Source organism: Halyomorpha halys, unplaced genomic scaffold (genome assembly GCF_000696795.3).
Source record: "Halyomorpha halys isolate HHAL.00 unplaced genomic scaffold, Hhal_1.1 Scaffold163.1, whole genome shotgun sequence".
Lineage (NCBI taxonomy): Eukaryota > Metazoa > Arthropoda > Insecta > Hemiptera > Pentatomidae > Halyomorpha > Halyomorpha halys.
The window spans coordinates 209,079-222,560 of record NW_027116712.1 but is presented as its reverse complement, the minus strand read 5'-3'; the positions used below and the strand labels follow the sequence as shown (position 1 = coordinate 222,560).

At 30.2% G+C, this 13,482-nt stretch overlaps 1 protein-coding gene across 1 annotated transcript in view; it reads right to left on the bottom strand.

The window, feature by feature from the left end:
- kug (kugelei) overlaps window positions 1–13,482 on the bottom strand; it is a 537,878-nt gene that overhangs the window by 457,825 nt on the left and 66,571 nt on the right. Inside the window, exon 2 of the mRNA XM_067053444.1 lies at window positions 11,375–11,401. The gene's annotated coding sequence lies outside the window, so the exon portion shown is untranslated. The remainder of the gene's footprint in view (window positions 1–11,374; window positions 11,402–13,482) is intronic.

Here is a 13,482-nt window from a genome sequence, read left to right as displayed (position 1 = left end):
TATATATAGTTTTCATTAAAGTAGTAAAAAATTGGAGTGAAATAACTGTCTTATTTACCTCCGGGCTCTTTCTTGTCAGGTAATAAAGACATTCTAGGAAGGAACATAAATTTAAAAATTGTATATATAAATGACTGACGCGTAGTTTTCAAAATATGAAGGATATAGTAGTGGGATATCTAGAAAGATATAGAAACAGTGCTATATCTTCTAACTGGAACAACCTTGATGAAGCTCTATAAAGTGGGGCGAAACGTCGGAAAATAAATAGCTTTCAACTATTCTTTCTTCTATTTGACCGCACCCCAGACCGTCTCCTTCATATTATAAATTTATATAATTTAATATTAAATTTACAAAGTTCATTAATCAATATTTTCCAACGATTAAAACTAAAACTTTTTCGATTATGTCGAAGCTTTTTTCCCATAACATATGAATAATTTTAAACATACCTAAACTTTTTAATTTCAGAATGGGTTAAAGCAGTTAGTACATCTACAATCTAAATTTTCATCTTCCTTTGTTTCATTAAGGATTCTAAGAACCTTTTTTTAATCCGTAATAAAATTCAGTAAGTATGAATTTCTTTGAACACCTTTTCAAATTTTAGGAGGATTTATTTTATAAGATGATTCGAAATTGAAGCAGTATGATAGCTCAAGCTTCAGATTACTAGTGAGGGCAAAATGATTTTTTTTGTTTTCTGAATTTTCAATAAGCGTTGCATTTTTCTTTCTTTTTTATCAACGTTCATTATTTTTTATGAAAATATTAAATTATATATAGATTAAATTAGTAAAAAAAAAAAAAAATTCCTCAAACAAACATAAAATATATATTTATCCTAAAGTATCTCAAATTAGTTCTTTAAATTAAGATCCGGGGCTTGTTAATTAGATAAGTAATTTATAATTAAATAAAAACTTTTATATTATAGTAAAAATATTTTAACTATAGTCTGAAAAGATAAACAGTTTTGGCTGTTAATGAACACTCAGTATAAAGCTGATGGTTCAGCTTAAACAAAATCTTAATCCCACGCTCGATAGTGGGCGACTCTTGAGAATACTAGATCATTATTAGCCAGCTCCTCCCAAGCTTGATGACCCTCTCCAAAATCCCCCGATCAATAAGACCCCCCCCCCCTCAATATTTGAAAATTCGATTTCAGACTTCTCTTATAACTGAAAACGTAAAAAAAAAATTGAAATTTAAAGTTTCAAACAGATAGAATTGCTCAAATTAAATCTAATAAATGAGTGATTACCAAATACGAGCGATTTTCAAATCTCATTGGAATAAAATGGTTTGCAAGAATTCATGTTGGTTATAATATAATGTAATATAATATAAATACGGGGCGGGGAAGCTCAGTAACAAAGCAAAGTATTACTAACTCCATGAAACCGTGTCGAATCCGACAGATAATTACTTATTCTGTTAGAGTAGCCATGAATCAAATCTGTGGGTTCGGGGGCCCTCCGTGGTTCAACTAGCCTTGTAAGCTGAGGAAAAATCTGGCATTCGAGCGTGATTCTGACCGAACCACCTCCTTGCACCACCGTTGGTCAAGTGACAGTACTTCTTTACAGAGCACTGCACGCCTGACTCATCATGGGATGTAGCTGTACAGAATTATTTATTTTTTAATGTTATGGTAATATTATTTGGCCTCGAGAAATATTTTTTTATTGTTTATAGCAATGTTTTGCCTATGTTCCACTTGCCATGGCTGACCAAATCATCAACTTTACCTAAGCTTACAATTTCTGACTTGCGATTAATCAGAGAGGTTTTTAAAAATAATTATGTACATATTGTAAAATATAGGTACAGCAACGGGACATTTTTGAGAAACGTTAAACTGAAAATAAAATATTTTAACGTAATTGATTTGGTAGAAGGTTAAATTTATATTCATTTATTTCAATTTTATTGTAATAATGATTTTTTCGTGGATGGTTGGGCACTACATAATTTATGAAATTGTCAATTTTTCCTAAAATTAATTGATATTGCTTTCTGATTTCAACAAGGTTGGAAGCAGTCATTGACTATTTCAAAATGTTTCAGATTATCTGCTTTAGATAGACAGAAGCAAAGGTTAAACAAACCAATCACAACAGCCCCGAAGAAGACCAGTAGAGTGTGCCGAAACGTCGACTATAATGAAATAGTTGAAGCTATTTCTTAATTGTAATTTCTTGATCAATTAAAAATTAAAGACCAATTAAAAAGTTCTATTGATAAACAATAAGAACCTTTTTAAACATTAACCCTGTGTCCTAATAAAAAATATTTTTAACCTGTGACCAAAACATAGGTAGACATTTCACAAGAATTTTTTTTAAATTCCGCATATTTTTATTTATTGTCAAACGGACCGTCACACAAGAAAAAAGAAAAAATTTCTATGATCAGCGATATGAATTAAAGGTCTAAATTTTTTTTAATCCGGCTATTGTTTCAATCAAATCTTAATAAAACCATCAAAGATAATTATTAAAAAAATAAGATATACTAAAATAAAAAAATACACATCAAAGCCGTCAGAAATATGAAATGAATTAATAACAATAACAGAAAACTCAATAACTCAGCCTCCACAAGGACTCCCCTTTGTGGGCTCCCCTGATTAAGCAGCTGTAAAGAAGGATAAATACATGGTGGGGGGGTTGGTTCTAACAAAGGGGCGGCAAGTCCATGGAGCGACCCGATTCACGGAACTACCGAGGGTCCATAGTTACTACCTGAACATTCAGTAGAGCTTGAATTTTCGGGCACGAGTTAGCACAAAATAACAATTCCCATGATTCAAGAAATGAAAAAAAAAATACTCATATATGACAATTAATTCTTCTTTTAGGTAATCCAATAAACATTACTGCGATGCCATACGACATCCCTGTATAGCGTAAATCTATCCTAATGAACGATTTTATAAAGTTGCCAGCCAACAAGGCTCACATCTAATGCATATAAACCCCCCATATTACCTACCCCTCCACTCCGGACGCAGAAACCAAGTTTTGTTCCCTAACAGCAGTATTCACTACTCTATAACGGACACTAAAAATAAAATATTAAAGTACAAAATCACGATTCCAGAACTAAACATTTTGGTTCACTAATTTTAGGGAAATATTACTCATTCTTATGATGTAAGCGATATGTAATTACCCCCTATGACATAACCCCTCCACTCCAAACGCAGACACAAAGTTTTGTTCCCCATCAGCACTTTTCATTCCTCTATAACTGATATGAGAAATAAAATGGGAATATAAAAACTCATAATAATAATGTTTTTTTTGCTTTAAGTGATATATAATTCCTGTAATTTACTGCATTTCTAATTAAATAAATAAATCAATAGCATTGTTTAGACAGAGATGAGTACAGAAGGACGCTGAAGGGAGTGAAGGTTCTTGTGGAAAAGAAGCGCTCCAGAAAGGATCTTGTTGTTTGAGGAGAGAAAACTTAGACACGCAGAGCTCATGAGGAACATATGGAAGAAGAGGAAGCAGATGAAGGAAAAGCATGAGAATTATGATATGCGCGTGGTCTTCAAGGCCTTTTCGTGAAAAAAAAAACAGTAGCTATGATTCAATATACTGCATTTCAAGAACTTAAGACTAAAATGAATTCATCTTTAAAGTTCGCAGCCGATTTCTCGTATCAAGTTGGAATGTTGAATTATGACCCATTTCTACACTGACAATAAATGTGATAGTTTCAGCCATAGTACCAACTGTCATAACCACCACCCATCCTGTTAACTATAACAACTGCAAATACTGTCATACTGTGAGGTTTAGGTGTAGTTGACAAGGGCTGTTACCTTCTGCGTATGCCCTACAGCTTACTGTAGGGCTACTGTCCTAATAGTACAAGAGCCCAAGAGGAGAAAAAAGGTAGTTATCTCCAATTTTTGATTAATTTAATGAAAACTATGTATAATTACAAGTCAAAATTTATGAGTCTGCCAAGTATAGGTAGGGAGAATAAAAAATGGCGGCTATTTGAAAGCGATAAAAAAATTTAATTTTTCATTTGGAGCTCTATATTTTAAAAAGTAGGAACAACACAAGAAAACCTAAGAGAACGTCATTTAAAGATGAGAAAATTTGCTAAAATATGAGACCCAAAAGAGTTATTTACGTTAAATAGCTCTCAAGATATAGCTTTTTAAAAAGCAACATTTCATAAAAATGTATGGGACGTACTGAAAAATCAGTAGTTAATGAATTTATTTTGAAAAACCTATATCTCAAAAACCATTTGACGTACAGATGTCTATTAGCACTCAAATGAAAGCTAGTTTAATGAGCTATAAAGTAGTATATGATGTTTATCTTCGTAGGAGCAATAGTTTTCATGAAATTTGCTAATATAAATTGATTTATAGTTGTTCGGACAAATTTTCATTTGCCAAATTTATATTCATATGTGAATATCATAAAAACTACTACCCCTACGAAGATAAACTACTTTATAGTAAGTTAAATGTCCGTTTTTTTGAGTGTTAGCAGACATATGTGCGTCTAATGAATCTAGAGATATATTTTTTTTCAAAAATCGAACATTTTATACGAATAACTAAAAATTAACATTTTGTGAGTTTATTTTGCCAAATATCATAAAAATTACTAGTCCTACAAAGATAAACATTATTATCTATCCTATAGTAAATTTAACTAGCTTTAATTTGAGCGCTGGCAGACATCTGTACGTCAAATCCTTTCTGAAATGAAGTTTTTCATAAATCAAACTTATTGTCGGAACAACTATAAATCAATTTATTTTTGCATATATCATGAAAACTACTACTCCTACGACGATACATGTCATAAACTACTTCATAGTCCACTAAACTAGCTTTAATTTGAGTGCTAATAGACATCTGTACGTTTCATAGTTCCTGAGATATAGATTTCTCAAAATAAATAAACTAACAACTAACAACTAATCTTTCAGTAGATTTTTAACTAATTTCGCTGTTTAAAAAGCTATATCTCGAGAACTATTGGACGTAAATAGCTCTTTTAAGGCTAATATTTCAGAAAATTTACTTTTCTTTAAATAATGTTCTCTTAGGTTTTCTAGTGTTGTTTGTAGTTTTCAAGATATAGAGCACCGAATAAAAAATTAGTGTTTTTTAAGGTTTTTAAACAGCCGCCATTTTTTATTCCCCCTACCTATACTTGGCAGACTCATCAATTTTGACTATTAATTATACAGAGTTTTCATTAAAATAATCAAAAATTAGGGTGAGATAACTGCCTTTTTTTCTCCCCGGCTCTTGTACTATAACTTATAACCTCACAAGATAAGCCTTATGTGCAACTTTTTTGTTTCCTGTATGTTTTTTGTTTATGACAGTGTTTCTCAAGGCATAATACAAGTACTCCCGTAGTAATAGTAGAGTACAAATTTCAAGTTGAAAAAGATTATTAGTTGACAGTATGTGATGACTATAGGAATGATGGTTCGGGTGGCTGTTAGATAAGTTTAAAAAATAGAAGAAAAATCTATTTACTAGTAACGGACGTTTCGACCCACTTTGCTAGGCTTCATCAGGGCTGAGCCCAGAAGGTAGAATCAGTATTTACTACTTCTGTAGTAGGTAGGTAGGTAGGTAGGTAGGTAGGTAGGTAAGTAGGTAGGTAGGTAGGTAGGTAGGTAGGTAGGTAGGTAGGTAGCAAGCTATTCTTTTTCGTACCTTGTTTGACCACCATCCAAACCATCTTTCCGTAGTAAAAATTATTAAGTTATTTAAAAAAAAAATAAATAAATACCCAAATGGTGGTAGAAAATCAATTTGAGTACTAAAAGATACCCTTATATATCATATACATCATATCAATCATATCGATCATATACAGTTTATCAAAACCAATTCCTGGATTTTTCCCCCAATGAAGATAAATCAAGATTGTATATATTTCGGCAAATATCTCAAGTGTTATCAGACCTACATATGTCTAATAGCAATACAATTGAATCTAGTTAAATGACAATGAATCTAGTTTCGTTCGTCGTAGTGTCCATGATAATATTCAAAATATATTAACAAAATTTAGATTTTTCCTAATTTGTAAAAAAGTGTTTGAAAAACTGTATCTCGGGGACTATTTTAGAAACTTTATTGATTGTTATCAAGTATCGAGAACATCAATGTTTTATATTGATTAATCTAGGGACATTTATAATTGATTTTGAAAATTAAAACATCAACTTTTTTTCAAACAGCAGTCTTACAGTTTTTAAATATTTGGCGAATTAATTTTAGATTAATTAGAGTTCTACACGCCTGTAACAGTCCATTTTAACTAAGATCAAATTTACTGAATATATTATATAATATACAGTTGTAAATTTCAATAAAGATATTAAAAAAACTTTAGATTAAAAGATTAACTTACAAATTTATTTTAAAAAATTTCAATTTTATCAATTATTTACGAAATCAAACTAAATTCGATAGGCTTTCAGAATGAAATTTCGCCTGAACTTGTCCATATAAAATATATTTTGATTTATGCGTGGGGAAGATGGTCGAGGGGGCGGAGTGCTGTCAGCAAATAAACACAAATAAATTTCGCCTAAATTAGCCCTTGTTTTTTAACCCTGGTGAAGAATTGAAATTCAGATCGAAACGTGGGCACAAATAAATAGTGTTTGTCCATTGCATGAATTTTAAGGAAATATTGATTTATTTTCAAATCCTACGATGGCAAATGTTTTAAATGATATTTAATACAAATTATTAAATAATTAGTTCAAATGCAGCGGCTGGTTGATTTTTATTTCGTGGCTACCCCACAGAACTCGACCTTTCAAATAGGATGGTAAAATATTGGATAATCCCCCTTCCCCGGAAAAAAAGCAAAAAGAGATTAAATTAAGTATTAATTACTTATATTTGTTTTATAATTTGAAAACTAAAGCTTTCTATTATTTTATTAAAATAAATTAAACTATCGATTGTTCAAGATCGAAGTGGCAGATTGAGAAATTCGAAACCCACATTGATAAACAAATATTTTGAGTAAGGATTAAGGTAGTACTTTTTGTTTTCTCTTTTTGAAACTTTTATTGAAATGATACAATCAATACAAGTGCACAAGAATATCGTAAATAAATATTAACTAACATAAAAAGTAAATAAATAATAATAAAAAACAATAAAATAATTAAGAATAAAATAAAATGGATAAAAATAAAGGTATATATACAAATCGTAAGTAAACATGGGCTACTAATGTTCTAATTACACTTAAAGACAGAAATATATTTTCCGTTCTATCAGACCTGGATCGACTCTAGGGTCAGGAGATTTACCTGAGGCTTACAGACTCAATAAGTTGGGTCCCAGCCCTTAAAAGGGTTGAGGGGGGGGGATTGGTGGGGGAAACCTGACGGTTCAGCTTGGTGCTGACCACCACTATCTCTAGATTCGGTAAACTTATTTAATTATGTCCCTTTCAAATTTTTCAAGTTCAGATTTTTTAAAACGTTTTCCTAAAATTTTTAATGTTGCCATTTCTTTATACAAAGATTTTAATTAGAGCCGAAATAATAATATTCCCAGTGAAAAAAAAAATGCGATATATTTGAAATCAGTATGAAAAATAATTTTAATAAAACTTAAAATAGAATATAATTTAATTTATTTGTTAAAGATTTACAATCTTGTACAAATCATACATGTAAAAATAACTTTGTTTCACCCACATGAGTCTAGTTTATCATAACTGTACATTGGCCCATTACAAAAAACAATAACTGTTAATAATAATACTTCCTTACATTTTATAATTTAATTAATTTATATCTACATCATCACCATAATAAAAAAGAAAAATGAAAAAAAAATACTGTATGAAAAGAAATAAAATTAATTCAAAAATTTGATCCGAATAACTAGAAATTAATGAGGTGTAGATAGTTGACCGGAGATTGTTTATTTATGCTGTTCTTTGCTGGCTGCACCCCCCGAAAAACTTTTCCAATCAATAACTAGAAATTAACATTTTGTGAATTTATTTTGTTGAATATCAAGAAAACTACTACGCCTACGAAGATAAATGTAATCAACAACGTTATAGTCCATTAAAATAGCTTTAATTTGAGTTCTAATAGACATGGTTTTTGGGATATAGATTCCTCACAACTATAAATATAATAAATTCATTAACAACTGTTTTTTTCAGTAGATTTCTTATGAAAAGTGGCTTCTTAAAAAGTTATATCTCGGAAAATATTGAACGTAAGTAGCTCTATTAGGGCTCATATTGTAGCAAATTTTATCTACTTTAAAACATGTTCTCTTATGTTTTCTATTTTTGTTTGTAGTTTTAGAGACATAGATCCCCGAATGAAAAAATATTTTTTTTTAACATTTTGAAACAGCCACCATTTTTTGTTACCTCTACCTATACTTGGTAGTCACATCAATTTAGAACAGTAATTATACTTAAGGTTCATTAAAGTTATCAAAAATTGGGGAGAAATAGCTGCATTTTTTCTCCTCTCGGGCTCTTGAACTGTATCGCTTGGAAAGTAGGCATGAACCAAGTAATTTTTCAGGTAAGAAATAATATGCATAATCATATTCTCATAATATAAATAAGTAATTAAAATTATTACTACTTTTTTTTCAACAAAAGGTATAATGACACTTGTAGTGGCAATAAATGTATCTGTTTTCTTTGGACTAGTCGGTTTATGCTCAGCTCCTCTCGAGATCACAATAGAAGCTTCACCTTCTAAGCCGGCTTATCGCCTCAACTCGCTTCTCATCACGTACGGTTTCTTATGGCAAGGGCCTGGTTTACCACTGCCACAATTGATGAACAATATCCAACTTGTAGACTCAATATTTACTTTATAATACATCGCAATTTATATTGCAGGATTAAAGGAAGAGAAAATAAAAGAAATAAACTAGATCAATATTGGATATTTCCGATAATAATAATTCCATATAACCTTCCCTCCAAGGTCTTGTATTAAATACATTTTCCTTCACTAAGCCTTCACTGGTTAACAATAAAATCCATCATATAGCAACTGATCTTTTTATTTTATTATTTATTCTTTTAGAAAATTACAATATATATGGTCCGAACATACGACAAAAAAATAACACATAAAACTGATAGACACAAAAGTGAAATTTATTAATTACAATTTTAACTATTGTAGCGTTGAGAAGGCTACTACAATTTATAAGCTAGATCAGTACAGTATGAATTGATCTCTAGTGATAAAATTAATAATTCAATTAACAAATACTAAAATGAAAATAAACTAAAAAAAAATAATAATCATAAAAAAAAAAAAAAAATCAAACAAAGAATAATAGTATTAAAAATTACTGAAAAGACTTTGAAGTGAATAATAATTTTGCAAATTTACAATTAGTGAATTGATATAATAATGAGAATAAAACAAGACGATACAGACAGAATAAAAATAAGGAGGTATAGATTGATTAATAGATACTTAAGAGATAATTAATAAATACTACTTATTAGATTAATAAGTAGAGAAGGTCGGGTGGTACGGTCAGCAACAAAACACAAATAAACCAAAAATATTTATTTGAGCCGACGTTTCGACTTGTTTCAGGTCTTCATCAGGAAGCTTGCGGTAGAAATTCTGGCTCAACTGAGTTTGAGGTGAATTGAGTTTAGCCAGAATTTCTGTCGAAAACTCCCTGATGAAGACCTGAAACGTCGGCACGAAAAAATAATTTCTTGTTTGTTTGTATTTTTTTTTTTTTTTTGCTGATCGCACCCCCTCCCCCGCGACCATCTTTTCCACTTGATAAAAATATGGATCTAGTAATATCTATAACTAATTACAAACATATATAGCTAGTTTTAATGGTAATGTAATGAATATTGTCTGGAGTAAACAAAACAAATCTGTTGTTATTGGGAATCATAGAAATAAGAAAGTACCCAGTCAGACATTTGTCTTTTAGTTTTCTTTGTGGTTGATTTATTTATTAGTTATTCTGGTAAGCAACTGAACAGATATGGTACCATATAGTTTGAAGAACGCTTACAAATATATTGTTATAATAATTCTATTAAAGTTCACTAGTCTCTATTTAGTAACTACTGTATAGACTCAATGTCAGCTAAAAATTAAAAACGGATTATAGGATGAACGCGTAATTATAAATGAGTCCAAGAAGAGAAAAAGCCAATTGTTTCACCCCAATTTTTGAATACTTTAATGAAAACTGTGTATTGGTAGCAATAATTATTGATGTAGCTTCTATTTTAGGTTTCCAGGTCTTTAAACAGTTTATAATAATTACTAGTCAAAATTGTTGTATATGTTAAGTATAGTTTGGGTAAATAAAATATGGCGGCTCACAATACATTAAATTTTTCTTTTTTCATTGGGAGCTCCAAATCTTTTAAACTACCAACAACACTAGAAAATTTAAGAGAATATCATTTAAAGAAGAGCAAATTTGCTAAAATATGAACTCTTATACGTTCAATAGTTTAGTAGTATCCGCTTTGATCTCCACAAATGGAGGATTTCCAATATCTTTCATATTGAACTGGACTCATATACTCATACGAGTATCTATTTAAAAATTAAAAAAAAAAGATTGGGAATTCTCAATTTCTAAGATTTAATCACAACTGTCATAAAAACTAAGAAGAATTCGGTTGCGATTGTAGATAAGAAAACATCTTTAAATTGATAAGCTGAAGTAGTAATAAAGATTTACAACCCATCTGATATATTCGTGAGATATTGTCTCCTATGAGTGTAAATCGATGTTTCATTGGATATTTCTAGTTTGATGAATATCTAATATAATGATGAATTATTAACTATTGTAGCAGTCAAATTAATTTATAAATAGATTATTATGTAATTATATGTACAGTATACAAAGATAATTGCATAATAAACATGCTCTATTATCTATACAATAATACATAGATGGGATATAAATTAATGTACAGTATAATGATGGAATATTAAGGAGTTAATCTAAACTATATTTACTTTATTTGTATTTAAATACATTTACTAAAGAATTCATTATACAAATATTCAGAAAAACATAGAAACACTTGTAAATGTTACATTATTCCTCCAAACTAGAATAGAAACATCATTTAGAATAAACCACTGTATTGTGAATTTCCATAAATAAGTCATTATTTATCTAAATAATGTGGTGCATATTGTAGTGAATTAAATCTATAAACGTTATTGTTAAATAATTATTAAGTTTTTCAAATTTTATTACAGTTTTAATATAAATATTTTAAACATTACTTTAAATTAAGCTTAAGTTTAAAAACATAAAAAGTTAATAATGGCTTACCTTAATTCAGAATAACTTTCCGATTTTCTGAAAAAAAAAAATAAATAATAGAGAAATCATAAATTTGCTAACACAATATATTAATATTATCTATTTATTATTGAATATTATATATCAAACTTGTATACGATCCTTTGATGACGTATGAAAGTGTATCTGTGACCGCATGGTTGAATACATCACGAAAAACCTCGTATTCGAAATCTTTCACGATCGAATTTTTTCGACTTCTATGCATTTAATACTATTATCATCCTATGCATTCTAGTGGTAAGAGAAAGTAAATAAAAGGTTATGAATGTTGCCAAATGTAGTTGAAAAATTCAAAATATCTTAACTCCACAAAAAACTTGAGAAATGACCAAATGAAATTAAACAGCAAATAATATATGATGTGTTATAGGATCCAACGACCCATTAACGAGACAGGACCGTTCCGGAAAGCCAATAATCTATTGTATCTAGCTGTAGCTTCTATTTTAGGTTTCCAGGTCTTTAAACAGTTTATAATAAAAATGAGCAAAATAAGTTGATTTATTTAGCAGATTTGGGTTTTCAGATGACTTGGGATGAAATAATGTCTTCATTTTGTTGTTACTATGAATCCTTTCTATCTTTTTTTTTTTCTGTTGGTGTGAAATTTTTCCTGTATTTTTGTGATCTTGTATATTTTAATCTTCATATTATATCCTAAAATAATTTCGTAAGAAAATAAAATAAAGAGACAAAATTGCTGTTTCTATTTTCACCAGCTTTAGTTGATTTTCAGTCTTCTGACGATAGGTTTAAAACTGGCGGTGGATTGTGGATGTGGATGACTATATAAGTCTTCTATAGATTAATCTTGGCCTTATTATCCATAAAATCCAGTTTGAACTGGTTTACAAGTTCAAAGAAGAACGAAAGCATTTGCCGCAACAATCTTCCACTCGATCTCGGAGGGTATGAGGTTTTGAATGTTAATCTCGGACTCTGGTAGATAAAGCTGCCTACCCTTTCGAATTTATTGTGCCGAGCATCAAAGGTACCGAATCCGGGATCTGCGGATAACAGGATTGTACAAATTAGTTTTCTCTCTTGCACGGATGCTGGAATCTTGAAAAACATCAAACAGAGTACGTACAATAATGCAATAAAATATTGGCTGTGAGATCTGGTGTCAAGGAATTAAGAAAACAAATCACGGAATGAAGAAAGAAAAGTCTCCTCACGATAGCTGGATCGCGCTCGAGATAAGAGTTTAAAAATAAAAACGAGGAATTGCTTGAAGAATGCCATCAATCACTATCGTAATCATGTGGTGGCAATGGGCTGAGTAATATAGCGCCTTTGCACAACAATGAGCACCGCACAGCTTGGCAATAAACAACAAAGATGCCAAAATCCAAATAGGAACACAGCTCAGTATCACAGTGTTACTCATCCAGAAAATGAGAAAATAATAATAGTTCTAGATTAATAATGGAGTTGGCTGGTTAAGGCGGTTGAAGTTTTAAATACCAGTAAGGTCACGAGGAGGGAGCGGTTCTGTTAAAACGGGCTGCTACAATTGACCAAAGTAATGCTTATAATTATAAAATAACGTTAATAAACTTTCTTTTTTTTAAAAAAAAAACTGTTACCCAGTAATAAAAAAAGTAAAAATATCTCCAGAAATAAAATGCTAAAATAAAATATTTGCTGTGACATTCTCACAGCACATATTTGCTGTGTCATTCTCACATCACATATTTTATGTGACATTCTCACATCACATAATTTTCACTTACCCCTCTACCTTGAGTTGAAATTAATATGGCTATATTGTACTCTATAATTTTATTATAGTCTGTTCCATGATCAAGCGAACGTCTCAGCTGATTTTCATTTTTGGAGGCTCAAATCATTCAACAGGATACCGTGAATGTTTTTGAAGCAAGTTGAGCTCATGATCCTGAAAATGACTGCCAAATGTGTTTATTCTGTCCGTCTGTTGTTATATAAATATATTTAGATTTTTTTTTCATGAATTCAAAACTTTATTTTTTGATAAATATTACCCTAACCATCTACTACAGCGTTGGTGGGAAAAAGGTAATAGTGATAACTGATCACATTCATACTAAAAT